We start from the raw sequence: 15,264 nt of genomic DNA on the forward strand, positions 1-15,264 counted from the left end.
CTTGGCAAAAATTAATTCAGTTCTCTGGAGTAACACCTGTATTGTTGGGACTCATACAGTAAATCACTGACAAAGAATTTAGATCACTAATGACTGAAAAAGACCTGTCCTCCTTTTAGTGTTTAAATGTACTGAAACATTGCCTTGCTTATATTGAGGATACTCTAAGGCTTATATCGGTGATACTCTACTGATTTCAGATTACATTTATTAATTTATGCCTAATATGCTCCTGAGGAAAAAGAGAGTGGTTCTGATATCAGTCTGATGAATGAAATGTGAGACTTCTATACAGCTTTTCCCAAATTTAGCCATTTTTTTCCTACACTCAAGTTCTGGATATACATTACAAAATCTAGTGTATTCTGTTACAATTACTTCAATGGAGCACAAGACTCTGCATAGTCCCTCGGGGGTTTTTTTTTGCCTAACTTTTCCTTTCAGAATAAAAGTGAAAGAAAAGCCAGAAATACTTTCACAGTTGAAACATCATGACTCAGCTCTCGCTACTCCCTCCGCGGTGCATCATTTCCAAAACAGCTTGGAGAGTAGGGAGCCATGCCCCCGGCTAGAGACCAGAATGAGCAGAACAAGTGGAACAGGTAATGTTAGAGCCAATGCAAACAGAACGTGATAACCTGAGAAGTCAGCAGCTATGCTCCTGCCATTGCTCCTGATAAATAAAGGGGGCTTCAAATCTAACTATGCTTCAAAGCCAAGTGGCACAAACTGACTCACATTCATACTGCTTAAGGGCTGCCCCCTCCCTCTCTTGAAAGCAGATTAATAATTGAGCAGAGTGCTCAAAGTGGGAATGTGTCCAGCGTCTGAGCTCACCTCCTGCCTTTCTGTCACAGTAGCGTAGATATTCGCATTGAATCTGTAGCCAGAGTCAAAATTGTAAGGAAAGACCAAAGCTCCACATCCTGGCTGGAATCTGAGACAAGGATCTGAAAAAAGACAGAACTAATTGGAGCAAAATGCAATCAGACCACTCAGGGCTTGTAGACTCTCCAGAAAGGGGTGTACCTTTATCAGCATTGGTCAGACAGAAGATCTTTGGAAGTTATTGTACAACTCACTGGCTGAAACACAGGACCTTCCTTGTGCAATCTGTTTCTACAGTTTTTAGTAGGGTAAAATACATGCAGAAGTCCAACTACGTGCTCAGCTTTGTGTAAAATCAACATAAGCTCATTTACACTGAAAGATTTCCACACCTAGAAAAGAGGAGGGAAATTAAAAGGAAGTAATCTTAAGGTTGAGTGTGTCTCGAGTTTCTTCTTACTTTAAATGGAAACTGGATACCAAAGTTGGAACAGAAAAGCTAAATGTTTCTGAGGATCTGGTGTTGACTTTTTTAAATAGATGAATAAGGATCTGAACTGAATATCTCCAAAATCTTCCCAATTTTCTGGATCTGATATATAATGTCTTATAATAAGTCTAATTTCTTTACTGGAGAGCCCACTAAAACTTTTAGCATTGCGGTTTCTTACTGGAAGTTTGGGCCTTACATTCATTATCAAGGAGAGCGATAACAGAAGTACTCGAGGTCAGAAGTGGTTTAGCATCATTTTGAGGAGACATGACAAATATGCTTAAGAACAAAGGAGAACATACAATCTACCAAAATTCTAAAATTATAACCACAACTAAAATTATAACTATAAATTATATAAAATTATAATAGAAATTGTTCCAAAAATCACCCATCACCCCCACCCCACACCCCCCATTTTTCCTTGTTGCTGAAATATTTTTAAGTCCTGATATATCAGGGATAACAATTTTTGTCTCATCTAATTCTTCCAAGAAATGAAACAACTCTGAGCACGCACACCCCCCTCAGATTCTTCAATTTAATCTGTTAAAGCATGAGGTTATTTACCTCTCTAATGCACTTTGTGGTGAGGTTGTGCCAGCTGGTTCCTTGTTTGGAGTGTCAGTTTGACTTAGTAGTTCATCTTAATCTCTCTGAACAAAGGGGGTTTGCTTCATATCCTATTAGCTGATAGCCATGATGATATTGCAGACTACTGGTAATGAGGGTTCAGTGGTTGGACGTCATGAAGGTACTATCTTTAGAGTGAGATCTTACACCACATTTTCATTTGCAAGTTTCTGATTATTTTTTTCAGGCACATGTTAAAAATCCCATAGCACTTTGGGATTTGGCCAGCTTTCCTTATCTAAATTAATACCATCACAGACTTAATTAACACCAACATAAATATTCACAGCTGTTTGTATGATAGATCTGAATGCAAAATGCTGTGTTTGCATAAGCTGTTACATTACAGGCATACAATTTATTGCTTTTTTAAGGGGGATGAAGGTTATATAAAAATAAGCAAATATAAAATGAAATTAAAGAATAGATAGTTATTTTTACTTGCATTATTATTAGTATAATGGTCCTATCTATAATGGTATTAGTGAGAAGCTTTTGCAAGTACAGAAGAAAATGATGGACCATTTTTATTAATTGCACATACATGAAGGAATTTTTTGGATGTTATTTAAAATATGGCTTGCAGATTACACCTAGGAAAAAAATTCTCTTTCTTCTAGTAAAAAATGATTGTTTGGAGAATGTCTTTTTTGGGAAAGGTATTTCTAGATATTTCCTGTATTTGAAAAAATAAATGACCTCTTTAAGGAAAAAACAAGTAGAAAAAACAAACAACAAAAAACAAACAAGAATAATCACTCTCTGAACTATCCCTAGGACATTAAACAAAAAATAACAATGTTAAAGTAACTTTCCCATTTTCTCAAGTTTAAAAGGTGCTAACTTTCTGGTCCCATCACTATATTTTTTTTTCGGATTTTTTCAAATTAAGTCACCCTAAAGTCTTCCAAAATTATGTGAACTTAAACATAAACTGAGGTATTATTCAATGAGAGAAAAGATTTCAAATACAATGTTGGGGGTGGCGATTCTGGGAAGGATTCTGGGATTCCGGGAATCCTTCCAAACTCAACCTAGAATTTTTCAATATGTTCCTTAATTAACAAAGGATTTTTCTTTAGTTAGTGTTACTGATGGTGATTGCCATTAAAATAAACACTGAGTCATGCAAATATAAATTGTGGTCCTTTAACTGGGAAAAATAAAGATAAATATTATTTTTTTTCATGTGAAGTAATGTGGCTTTGAGACAAAGTATTACTCTTGCTATTTTAAGGATTTTTTGTTAGTGGTAGAAAAAACCACTGAATCTATTAACTTCAAGTCTTTGGCAATTAGAAAATCAGGAAAAATAATACTTTGGGACAACGAGAATACAAGGGCATTAGGAAATAAGGAAGGAACAGCAAACAACTCTTGTAATTTAAAAGTAACAGGAAAAAAGGTGATTTCAATCTGTAATGGCATTTGCTAGAAAGCATACCAGATGAAAAACAGAATTAGAAGTATTAAATAAAACAAACTAACAAAAGAGCAATCTTGAGATGGAAAACCTGAACTCTCAGAAGTTAAAACTGCCTACTAAATCATAGTTTTATCCCTTTTGAGCATAATACAGTAGTTATAATCATTCCATTATATTATTTTTATTGTAGACACTTCATACAGTGAATGGGTAGTAGTTTTAAAATGGAGAGAAATTCAGTACCTTTTCTCTTCATTGTTAAATGTCTTAGTCATATATTTACAGCACAATATTCAAACTTCCTTTTAAAGATTGACTTGGTATAGAATCACAGAATCATAGGATAGTTCGGGTTGGATGATTCATTCTCAAAAACACTGAATCATAGAATCATGGAATAATTTGTTTTGGAAGGGACCTTTAAAGGTGATCTAGTCCAAGCCCCCTGCAATGAGCAGGGACATCTTCAACTAGATCACATTGCTCAGAGCCCTGTTCCAGTTTCCAGTGATGGGCCATCTACCACCTCTTTGGGTGACCTGTTCCAGTGTCTCACCACCCTCAGAGTAAAGAATTTCTTCCTAATATCTAAGCCAAATCTACCCTCTTTCAGTTTAAAACCGTTACCCCTCATTCTATCATTATACTCCCTGATAAAGAGTCCCTCCCCATCTTTCCTGTAAGCCCCTTTTGTGTACTGGAAGGCCTAAGGTCTCCCTGGTGCCTTCTCTTCTCCAGGCTGAACAACCCCAACTCTCTCAGCCTGTCCTCATAGGAGAGCTGCTCCAGTCCTCTGATCATATTTGTGGCCCTCCGCTGGACCTGCTCCAACAGGTCCATGTCTTTCCTGTGCTGAGGAGTTCTGAGCTGGATGCAGTACTCCAGGTGGGGTCTCACCAGAGCAGAGTAAAGGGGCAGAATCACCTCCTTCAATCTGCTGGCCACGCTTCAGTTATTATCTTCATGGGCTTTCCTATAAGGCTTATGCCTCCAGAATCTGAATGATTCAAGAATTAGTTCATCTTCATACAGTCCATCATGAGGGAGAGATTGTCTTAGATGAGTAACTTAAATGAAGACTGAAAAGATACACTGATATTTGAGGGTCCAGCTTGATTCATGTGAGTCTTGATTTTTAAGGGAAATCAGCTTCCTGCAGGATTTTATGTTCACAGCACAGATCCATTGGCTTTAATTGCAGCTGTGAGTACTTACTATTAGTGAAAATGAGACTCCAGGGTGTCAGCAGGTGCAACAATAATAATAAAAAAAACAAACCCAAAACCCAAAGGGCACAGCAAGTTGGTGACAGGATAAGTAAAGAATCCAGTTCTTTGCCACACTAATTAAATATCTTAGCTACAGAATCTTTTTTTTTTTTTCTCCCCCTGAAAATTTTTTCTTATAACTTAACATACCTTTTGGTAATTTGATGGAACTTTGGGGGATTCTTTCACTACTTCATTACACTGACTGTAACAGAAGAACAGAACAACTGTACATTGAACAGAATAAAGTTCCTATCAAAAGCATAATTAAACTCATACTGGTATGAATCCCAAATCATGCTCTTTATGGACAACCTTATATTCTCTTCTTAATTTGTATCTGCCATCTGATTGCTTGATTTTTGGCCATTAATAATCTTTGAACATAAATTCTTGATGTGTAACACCCTCCTTTATTAAAAGGTTAATCAAAGTCAATGCTGTAAGTTGTGTACTTTGTTATCGCTGCCAAAATCTCTCACCCTCCGCCACTTGAGCTGATAGAAAAGCTAAGAACATAGAGTGCTCTCTTGACCAACACTCATAAGAGAAGGCACCAGCAGTAGGTTTCACAGGTATTTGCTGTTATTTGCATTCCGCTCAAACATTGGAAGGAATTATGTTTTGTCAACACAGATTCTGTTCCCCCGTTTTTTTCAGGTGTGCCTGTATAAACTGCCTGTTTCTCCACACTGTATCTTTATCATCTGAATTTTTATTCCAGCCTCATCCTTCTAATGTGGGCAGTCCAATCTCCCCCCCCCCCCCCACCCCCGGCCATATGTTTATTCCAATGTCTCTCGACTGTAGCTACTACTGCCATTTTTCAGTAGCCCCCATTTATTCCGATATTTTCCCAGAAGTCCCTATTTGATTTTGTTTATTCAAGGGGTTCTTACTCTGCGTATCTTGTTCTTCATATAATCTGTCTCTCCTACCTTCCTCCATTCGCTGCCTTTACTGACTTCCAATCCCTTTACTCCTTGGGCTTCTCATTCACCCAGTCACCAAAATGATTCTTAGTTATGTCTTCACCATCTCCCTTCTGTAGATTCCTGTTTAAGCCTTTTAAACGCAGCTCCTTCTAAGGATTGTTGATTTTCTTCTTTTTCCTTTTTCTTCTTTTTTCCTTCTTTTTCTTTGCCCTTATTTAACAGCGTGTCTTTAATCCTTTATTCTTTTTCAGTTATTCCAGCTTTCTTTCCCAGGACCTCGTCTGTTTCTATCCCTACTTCAGGCAGTGTGGTTCCCACACTTCTTTGCCTCTTTGGCTTGTGGTCTGCAAGTGTTATTCTAATGTACTGCCCCTGAGTCAGAAAACTTCCTCTTCTGTGCTGATTGGATCTTTTTCCAAGATAAAATGCTGGTCTGAGTGGCACAGGAATGACGGAGTTGAAGCATTTATGTTCTTTTCCACAGAATACAGTGATAACTTTGTTCCTAATTCATAAAGGGTATCTCTTTTGAAGTAATCAATGGAAGTATGGAAATGCTATTAATTTCACTTGTTATTAGTTATAATGCAGATTTTGGAATAAAAGGATAAGCCTTGTAAGTTTAAAAGATCTCTAGCAGTTTTAATCAATGCTTTAATTAATAACAATTTAAGGCTATCTCACTGATCACAAAAGAGAAATGCACAGATCAAAACCAACCTGGAAATACAGGTTTTATTGTGACTTTCTAATATTGTAGTGGATATATGTTAGATACATGAGAGAGGCAAAACTTATTTGGTCAAGAAAGGGACCCTTCTGCATTACATCATATTAATTTACTCAATTAATGTGAACAGTCACACTTTCACAATGACAGGACAACCAGAAATGGTACTATGTGCAACACTAACAGAAAGAGAAAAATAATATTATTAGTTCTTGTCCTACAGATTTCCTTTTCAGTCCCACAGCTACACGTCTTTGACTATAAAAAATAAGTTGATATGGCTAGCATCAGCTTGAGAGATCTAGGAAATAGATTCACTGACTCTGTGCTTTCATTCATTTATTTCTCCTCATTGCACTTGCTTGATATATTTCTCATAGAGAAACCCATATTAACAGTCAGGATATTTTTTTTTCTGCAGACAACATACACTGTAGCATACACATAGTTAGGAGAGTCGTCTCAATTTCTGCCACCTAAATGTTAGGGGCCAGTTTAGCCAGATGTCTAATGTATTTGTTAATGATTTTGTTGCTGAGGAAGAAAGACAAACACCTCCAGAAAAATTTTCATCTCAACTACATCAGATGAACCTACCTTAGGAGATAGTTATTTCTCTCTCCACTGATATGGAGAGAAATATCTGCCTCCAAAGACAGGACATCTGACATAGTTGGGATGAAAATTCATAGCTTGGCATAAAATTCATAGTGGAGATGAAAGTTCTCCATTGATATGGAAAGAGTCTAGATGTTTAGTTCAACTGTACAAATGAACATGGATGAAACTGCATACTTTCTAACCTAGTAAAAATGACTAGTAATGAGGAGATGGTTATGTCCTTTGTGCTCTAGTCAGAAACACCAGCATCGGTTATAAATTAGGTTGTGATATAGATATCTATCTACTCTAGTTAAAAAAAGGGACATCATATTGTTATCAAAGAGTAAGAATTTTCAGTTCAAACTAATCTGTCTAAACTCTAACAACTTGGATATGAACTCCTGGCTCTTAGTAAGAACAGCTGTTTGGAGTTTCACTGGTGACTTCAGAGAAGCTAGATTTCACAGATAAAATCTTTATATCCTACACAAACTGTGTTCCCTCTAGCCAAGGTTTCACAGAAAGAATGTGTGAATTATTTCCTGTCTTTCTGTCTTTGCTAAGTAAGATTGTATTTTTTGGTGGGGTTTTTTTGTTTTTTTTTTTTTTTTTTTCTATTTATATTGGAAAGAATTATTGCCAGTAACCAATACCTGAGGTGCAGTTTTAAAAGTGGTTCAGCAACACATTTAGTATCAGTTGTGATGTTGACATATCTAGAATCCCTTAGAGTTAACAGCAGCTGTTAATTATATCACTTTCAGTAGCTAAACTCTAGTAGCTGTTACTTCTTGAGTAAACAAACTTCAATCAACTATAAGGCTTTCAGGCCTCATTAAGGACCGAAAAAAAAAAAAAAGAGTTGACTGTTTTGAAAGGCACATTGACTTTGCAAATCTTTTAGCTATAAGACACATAAATCTTTAAACTGTAAGGCATCAATGTAATTAACTGGTGTTTTAAAGATATATACATTGAAATGCATATGAAACAAAGTAAGATGTTAATTTTCAGAGAAAAAAACATATCTACTGAAACCTGCCACAAACTAATACCTGAGTAAAAGTTATCATTTTTGCTAATATTGCAGTTTTTATTGCAGATAATGTTTTACCAATATTGATAAATCAATAATTTTAATTTGTAATTGTAATCCATAATTTTAAAAGAGATATATGAGCTTTGAAGTGGGCTTGGATTAAATTTTGAGGTGGTTTGAGAAGGGTATGACTTATGTTTGGTTTTAAACACTGAATCTGTTGAAAGTTCAGAAGCTGAGTCTGGAAAACCAACTTTAAATCTAACAGTAAAAATGAAAACAATGGGCAAAAAAAAGGAAGCTATAAGCAGTTTTGCCTATAATTTTTGGAATTGCAGTAGTTTTGCATATGACGTATCCTTAGAGACTCTAATTTATTTAAAAAAAATATATTTTTGTGATGAGAATTTTTCACTTAATCCATCGGATGTGGTTATAATTCATAGCAAAACCTTCTATTGCCCGGGACGTATTAATAAGGCAAACACTCAAGGTTTTTGAACAGGTTGTCTACCAAAGTAGGCAAGAGTACCCATCCTGTGGGAAAGGCAAGATACCTATATTATTCACCAACACAAAGAAAAGTCATTCTACTGAGCAGTACCTGAATAAGAAAATTGAACAAAGTGAAAATGATCAGCGGATATTAAAATCATGTAACTAACCCTGTATAAGCCTTGGCAATGTCTTAGTCTTGGTACCATTAGGAAAAGGAAATAATTTCTTCCCTTAACAATATGTAAATGGAGGTAATATGGAATAATAATGTTTTAATTTGTTCTTAATCTGCAAGGCATTTCATATTGATGATAAACAATATTTCCTTTGAGAAGATGGACTGGATAGTCTAGTAAAAAAATTATTTTTGTTTTGATACCTAGATAAGTATGTGCATTCTCTCAACTGCAGAGCTTATGTCACTTACTCATAAAGAAATTACGCCTTATGTTTGAATATCAGGTATATTTTTCTAAGCATCTGAAACTAGAATTGCAAAGGTCATTAAACGTATCCATATAATTAATAGTGGTATATTTGTATGATATTTTTCAAGCAGTGATGTCCAAGTGTAGAAATTAGTACATATGTATTAGTTGATTTGAAATACATACTGTTGTTTATGATAAGCATATAACAAAAAAAATATCCAAATGGCATTTAGAACTCTGAAGAAAGATGTTCAAGATTAATTCAATCTCCTTAAATGTGCAGACCACATCTTTAACGGATGATTTTACATTATTATCTTTGCATAGCCCCTTCCCTCTGTCAGTGCACAGCGAGCTGGAATAAAACCAAATTGGAGCTGGAGTAAATTTTAGATATTTGTAGCTGTGAACCTGTGTGAATAGAAAACATTTCTTCATATGAGTCTAGACAAATTGCTAAATGCTCTCAAAGCGAAAACCAAAGTCATTGGACCTATGGGCAATATCTATAGTAACAGGCAAAATGCAGCAGGAGATAGGCACAGCCAATGGTATGAAATTATCTATTTTGGTTCATATTTGGTATTATCCCTAGAATGGCTACAGGAACTGCAGTTCAGATTTCCCCTGTCTATTCCTGTCCACTGTCTGAAGGATAGCATGGCTCAGGGACTATTTCAGGGGACTTCATGGATAAAGTACTCTTTTGAAGGGAATAGAGAGTTTTATCCACGTGAACACAAGCAGTGCTACACCACTTGCCTTGAGGGCCAATGAACAAGGCCTTGTCATTGTATTTACTAGCCTATATGTGAGTTAATAGTCGTCTTGAAGCAAATGCACTCATTCTTTTCCTTCTAGTGAATACATGAAAAAACCCAGAACTTTCAATTTCTAAATCTAGGGTTTAAGAAAACACAAAATAATAAACAACACTTGTAAACTTTGTAGAAAGAGAAAATTCAGACCTGCTAAGTGTTGTAACTGAAACAAGTTCAAAAGAAAGTGTTCATCGTATCTGAAGTATTTTTGAGAATTATTTACTTCAAGTTACTCTTCGCTTATTTTAGAAATTGAAAGGCACTCTGAAGAGTTTGCAGCAATGCAGGAAGCCATTCAGAATTGCTAGACTACTTCCACTACATTTGAGGCTTGGCTGTGCATCTGTTCTCTGGTCTTCTCAATAACTTTCCAGGTTAAACTTCTACAAATGCCTTTTTTGCTGTATCACTCAGGTTTTATTCCTCTAACTCCTTCAGTGTTTTCTCACACACTGAGCACAGCAAGCTGCTTTCAAATATCCGTCTCCTCAACTCTTCAGAGAGTCCCATCTACCCAAATGTGCAGTGGCCATGGAAAGGCAAGCAGTCAGGTTTCTTCCCTCACAAGTTCTGAAGAAAGCATAAAGTACTAATGGGTATAGTAGATGGTAAACAAACAGAAAATAGATGATACTACCACAATGCTATTAAAAAAACGATTTCTTCCCCCCAAAACTTCAGTACAGAATCAGAACATTTAGAAAAACTATTATCAAAGGCTAACTTTACAACTCTTATTTCTTGCCATGGAGATAATTTAAAGCATAAAAACAGATTTAAAGCATATCCAGATTATTAGGACCACAGGCACTTTGAGGATCAACTGAGGGAGTCAGGCTTGTTCAGCCTAGACAACAGGTGGCTCGACAGGACCTAATAGCAGCCTTACAGTACTTGAGAGTAGGTTACTGAGCAGATGAAGCCAGAGTCTTTACAGAGGTGCACAGCAGGACAAAGAAGGAAAAATGGTCATTTCAGACAGGTGAGGTTCTGAATAGTTATAAGGAAAAAAAGACCACTACAAGGATAATTAAGCATAGAAACAGGTTGCACAGAAAGACTGTGAATTCACTGCCCTTTGAGTTTTTCAAGACTTGACAGTACAAGAGCCCTGAAAAACCTGGTCTGAATTCAGCATTGACCTTCTTCTAAGCAGGAGGAAGAAATGGATGACCAGCTAAGATTCCTTCCAGACTGAGTGATTCTTTGATTATTTATATGGATGAACAAAAGAATGAAGTAATATTCCCCCGCCTGTTTAAAGGATGTTTGACACTCCCAAATTTACAATCTTTTCCAGAACAAGGGAGCACAAAAATTAGACTACAGAGATCTCTTTTTTTCACTGTCTGGTTCTTCCTAAAAGGCAACCCTGAAATACTGACATAAACTGATAACATTCCATATGGAAGTCATTTTGCCTTCTTGATATACTTTCTTATCTTAAAAGCCTATCCCTGATGATTTGAAATCAGCAGGACTGAAGAGCATATGACTCTGGGTATAAAGAAGTTGTAGGAATTTCTTTTAATCAATCATGCAAAAAGGTATCTGGAGCTTGTTCAAAGCAGAAGAAACAACAGCAAAAAAAACGCAGTACTTATCTCTGAACTGAAGTGGATGAACAACTACCTCAAGAAAAGGAAATCAGGTTTATAAAGGAGTGATGCTAAGGAGCATCTTCTAACTATATTTGCTGACTAAAACTTCAAAGGGATAATCTGTTTAGGGGAAGCCTGGAATCTGAGACAGCAAAGAAGGGTTAAGGAAGTGCTATCTAACAAAAAAATTAGCCCATACTTGGAGTCATCCTAAACAATGTTGCTTTTTTTCTGAATTTCAAGAAATAGCATGAAACTCCAAGGTCTTCACAACACGTCACTTTGTACTCCTGTTATGAATAGTGACAGAATCACAGGCTGGATGAGGTTGGCAGGGTCTTCTGGAGATTGTCTAATCCATCTGCCTTTCTCATGGCAGGGTCACCTACAGTAGGTTGCTCAGGGCCATGTCCAGTTGAGTTTTGACTATCTCCTGAGGTATAAACTCCACAGTCTTCCCAGGAAACCTATTCCATTGTTTGACCACATCACTGGAAAAAGTTTTCCCTTATGATTAAATGGAATTTCTTGCATTTCAATTTGTGTCTCTTGCCTCTTGTCTTGTCTCTGGTCATCACTGAGAAGAGTCTGTCTCCATCTTCTTTACTTTCCCCCATCAGGTATTTATGCATATGGATAAGATTCCCTTAAACTCTCTTTTCTCCAGGCTGGCAAGTGACAACTCTCTCTGCCTCTCTCTGAATGTCAGATGTTCCACATTCCCTTAGTCATTTTAGTGTCCCTAAAACCTTGCTGTATATAAATTTCCTGACAAACAAAATATCCTTGCCTTGCTTACAGCAACAAAATGTATCAGGCTTAACAAATTGGCATTCCTCTAAAATTAGTTCTTTTCAAGTCTGAAATGTCACAGTCACTTTAATTGGATAGTGGTTGTTGCTGTTCCAGGAGCCCTCCTTCCTTTTCTCCCACATCACAAATAATGTTCTGAATCTGCAAAACCTACAGGATACTTATCCAAAGTACTTTCTTCCACTACTGAGTCTAATATCCCCCAAAAAAGTGCTGAAGGCTTCTGACTGATGAAAGCATAAAAGGTTTAGATATGTTTTTCTTATATATATTAGCTTTCATAGATTACTTTACCATTAGAAACGTAATTAGGAAGCACTGACAATTCTCTGAACTTTTGGTCCATATTACTCTCTCAGAGAGCAAAACTATATAAAAACATCAGGGATTTCACTCTAATGTTGTTGCTCGGAGACTTTATGTTTCCACACATGATTATTTGATTTCTGGTGCATATACCCCTGGATATTTCAGTGCAGAAGAGGTAAAATGCAGATAATTATGTTATCCCACCTTCCTGTGGGCAGGGTCAGTCATTTTTTTTCCAGAGAAATGGGAGCCAAACTAGGGGCTTTCTTTAAGTGGGGATGTGTGGTCTGACCAAAAAGTTCCTTCAACTAATTTTTTTTCTAAGATTTGATTAAATATGGCTGCTGATAGTACAGACAAATTAAGTCCATATTGCCTTCATTACTCCTTCATACCACTAGTGACATATCTGCTAAAAATATATGAAGAATACAGTTAAGAAAGGATTTGTAATCATCATTTAGGTACATTTTTATTCTAGATACTAAAATGACACATACTGAACTTGTCTTTACAAATTCATAGCAACAACCTGCCTTTCTAAAGTAAAACCTGGGCACATTGACATTATTTTTCTTTAGAATTCTGGTTTAGGTCTTACTGTCCATTTTTATAGACCAATAATCCATCTCTGCCCCAAAGAGCTAACACATTAAGATTATGATAGGTGCAAGAATAATCAGGTATTATAATAGTGGATGTGTTTCAATATCAGAATAGAATGATCAGTTTCTAATACAATTACTTAATATTAACAAGAAAATATTCTCTTTACCCAATTAAAGAAAAATACTACCAATAAATGTATGTTGCACTTATTCATAAGATATTAAATAGAAGTCACCAGATGGTGCTGTAACACCTAATTTTATGAAGTCCTTTGTCTGAACAAACAACAGGCTCTCTCCTCAGCCACAGGAAAGCCTACATTCTTTCTGGTTCAATGATGCACTTCATTTTAGTGAGAGCTCTTGCAAGCAAGTAAAATATGTTCTTTCTAGCTTGGTTTCATTCACCAATCATTTTGGTTGAGATAAGTAAATTTCAGGTGTTTGGGCTGAGAATCCTAGAACAGATGAATTTTCTGCATGCAATGTGTCTCTGTGAGAAGAAAAGTAGGTGGTGTAAAACTAACACCTTAGGAACATAAGGTAAACTGCTAATTTCATTCTCAAGATTGGCTATCCCTTTGCAGAAGACTAACAGTTTGCCCATGATATACATATATACATATATATATATGTATATACACACACACATAAAGAAGAGTCTTCTTTCATCCCTGTTTAGTTATACAACAAAGAAAACTTCCTAATTGGAGCACTTCAACACCAGTCTTGGACAGTTGCAAAAGGAACACTGAAGCACAGAATCACAGACACAGAGAATGGTAAGAGTTGGAAGGGACCTTCAGAGATCACCCCCTGCCAAATCAGGTTCACCTACAGCAGGTTGCACAGGAACGTATCCAGGGGATTTTGAATATCTCCAGAGAAGGACAATTCACAACCTCTCTGGGCAACCTGTTCTGGTGCTCTGTCATGCTCAAAGTCAAGAAGTTTTTCCTTATGTTCAGATGGAATTTCCTGTGTTCCACTTTGTGTCTGTTGCCTCTTGTCCTGTTGCTGGGCACCAGGGAAAAGAGTCTGGCCCCATCCTCTCGGCACTTGCCCTTTGGATATTTATAAGCACTGATGAAAACCATGATGAATTACATAGGCTTCTGAATTTATGGCATCTGGCACTTCAAACATTTTAATCAACAGATTTAGATGGATTCAAACATAACACAAAGGTATCTATCCATTTTACATGTAAGGTATTCTCAGTTCAGACACCTATTGTCCAGTACCAATTATATGCTTGGGGTTGCTTCGAACAGAAAGAAAAATTGCTTCTTTTACTCCGTGATTTTTAAAAGGATAACAGGATTACTTTTAAGTAAGAGGACATGGTAAAAAGCTTGACTTATGATCCAGTCACTGACCTTTAAACTCTGTAGACATATACATCTTCCTTGTAAACACAGCCAGGGATTATTTCTACATCTCAGGTGAAAATTCCAGTACTGATTCCTCCCACAGTTCTTCAGTAACCAAAATACACTGAAAAGGAGTAAGAAAAGGAACTATATTGTTTATCTGAAACCAAAAGGAGAACTAGAACTTTATTCTTCAGTTGTAATTATATTTCCTCAATCACTTTGATTCCTTCACCTTTTCCCCTTTGTACTTGCTCACACACCTCTTCATCTTGTATTTTTGCTGCCAGATCAGAGAGGAGTGCTTACCTCCTTCTTGTTTCACTACACAAGAAGCAATGAAAAGCCTCCCTCTATCATCTGGAAAGCAATTTTTTTTATTTTTCACATATGCCAGAAAGTGAACATATTCTCCCTAAAACTTGCAACCAGGTCTTCTGGGTTCTGATGTGTGGTAAGAATAGTCTATGCAATAAATATTAAAGCCAGCATGGAAAAGCATAGGAGAACACATGCAGCAGCTCTCATTACAGTAAGCCTTTAAATAAATAGTGTATGTGACACTGTTGTTTATAATAAATCATGTTCTGATTCTTTTTTAAAGCTTGTTAGGATTAGTTAGCTGACCAAATGCTGCCTCAGAATTTCCAGTTTGTCATCCAGTTTGTTTTCAGATCAGAGGACTGCACTATTGAGTTCAGGTTCTGTGAATCTTTGCCTACAACAACTTGCAAAATATGTAGGATAAGAAGTAAAAACACTCTAAAGAACTTATATTAAGTAAAAAAAGAAAAAAGAATTAGGAAATATTCAAATGAACTAGTAGATTATTGAGTAGATTATAAACAAGCTCTA

This window comes from Chroicocephalus ridibundus, chromosome 1 (genome assembly GCF_963924245.1).
Source record: "Chroicocephalus ridibundus chromosome 1, bChrRid1.1, whole genome shotgun sequence".
Taxonomy (NCBI): domain Eukaryota; kingdom Metazoa; phylum Chordata; class Aves; order Charadriiformes; family Laridae; genus Chroicocephalus; species Chroicocephalus ridibundus.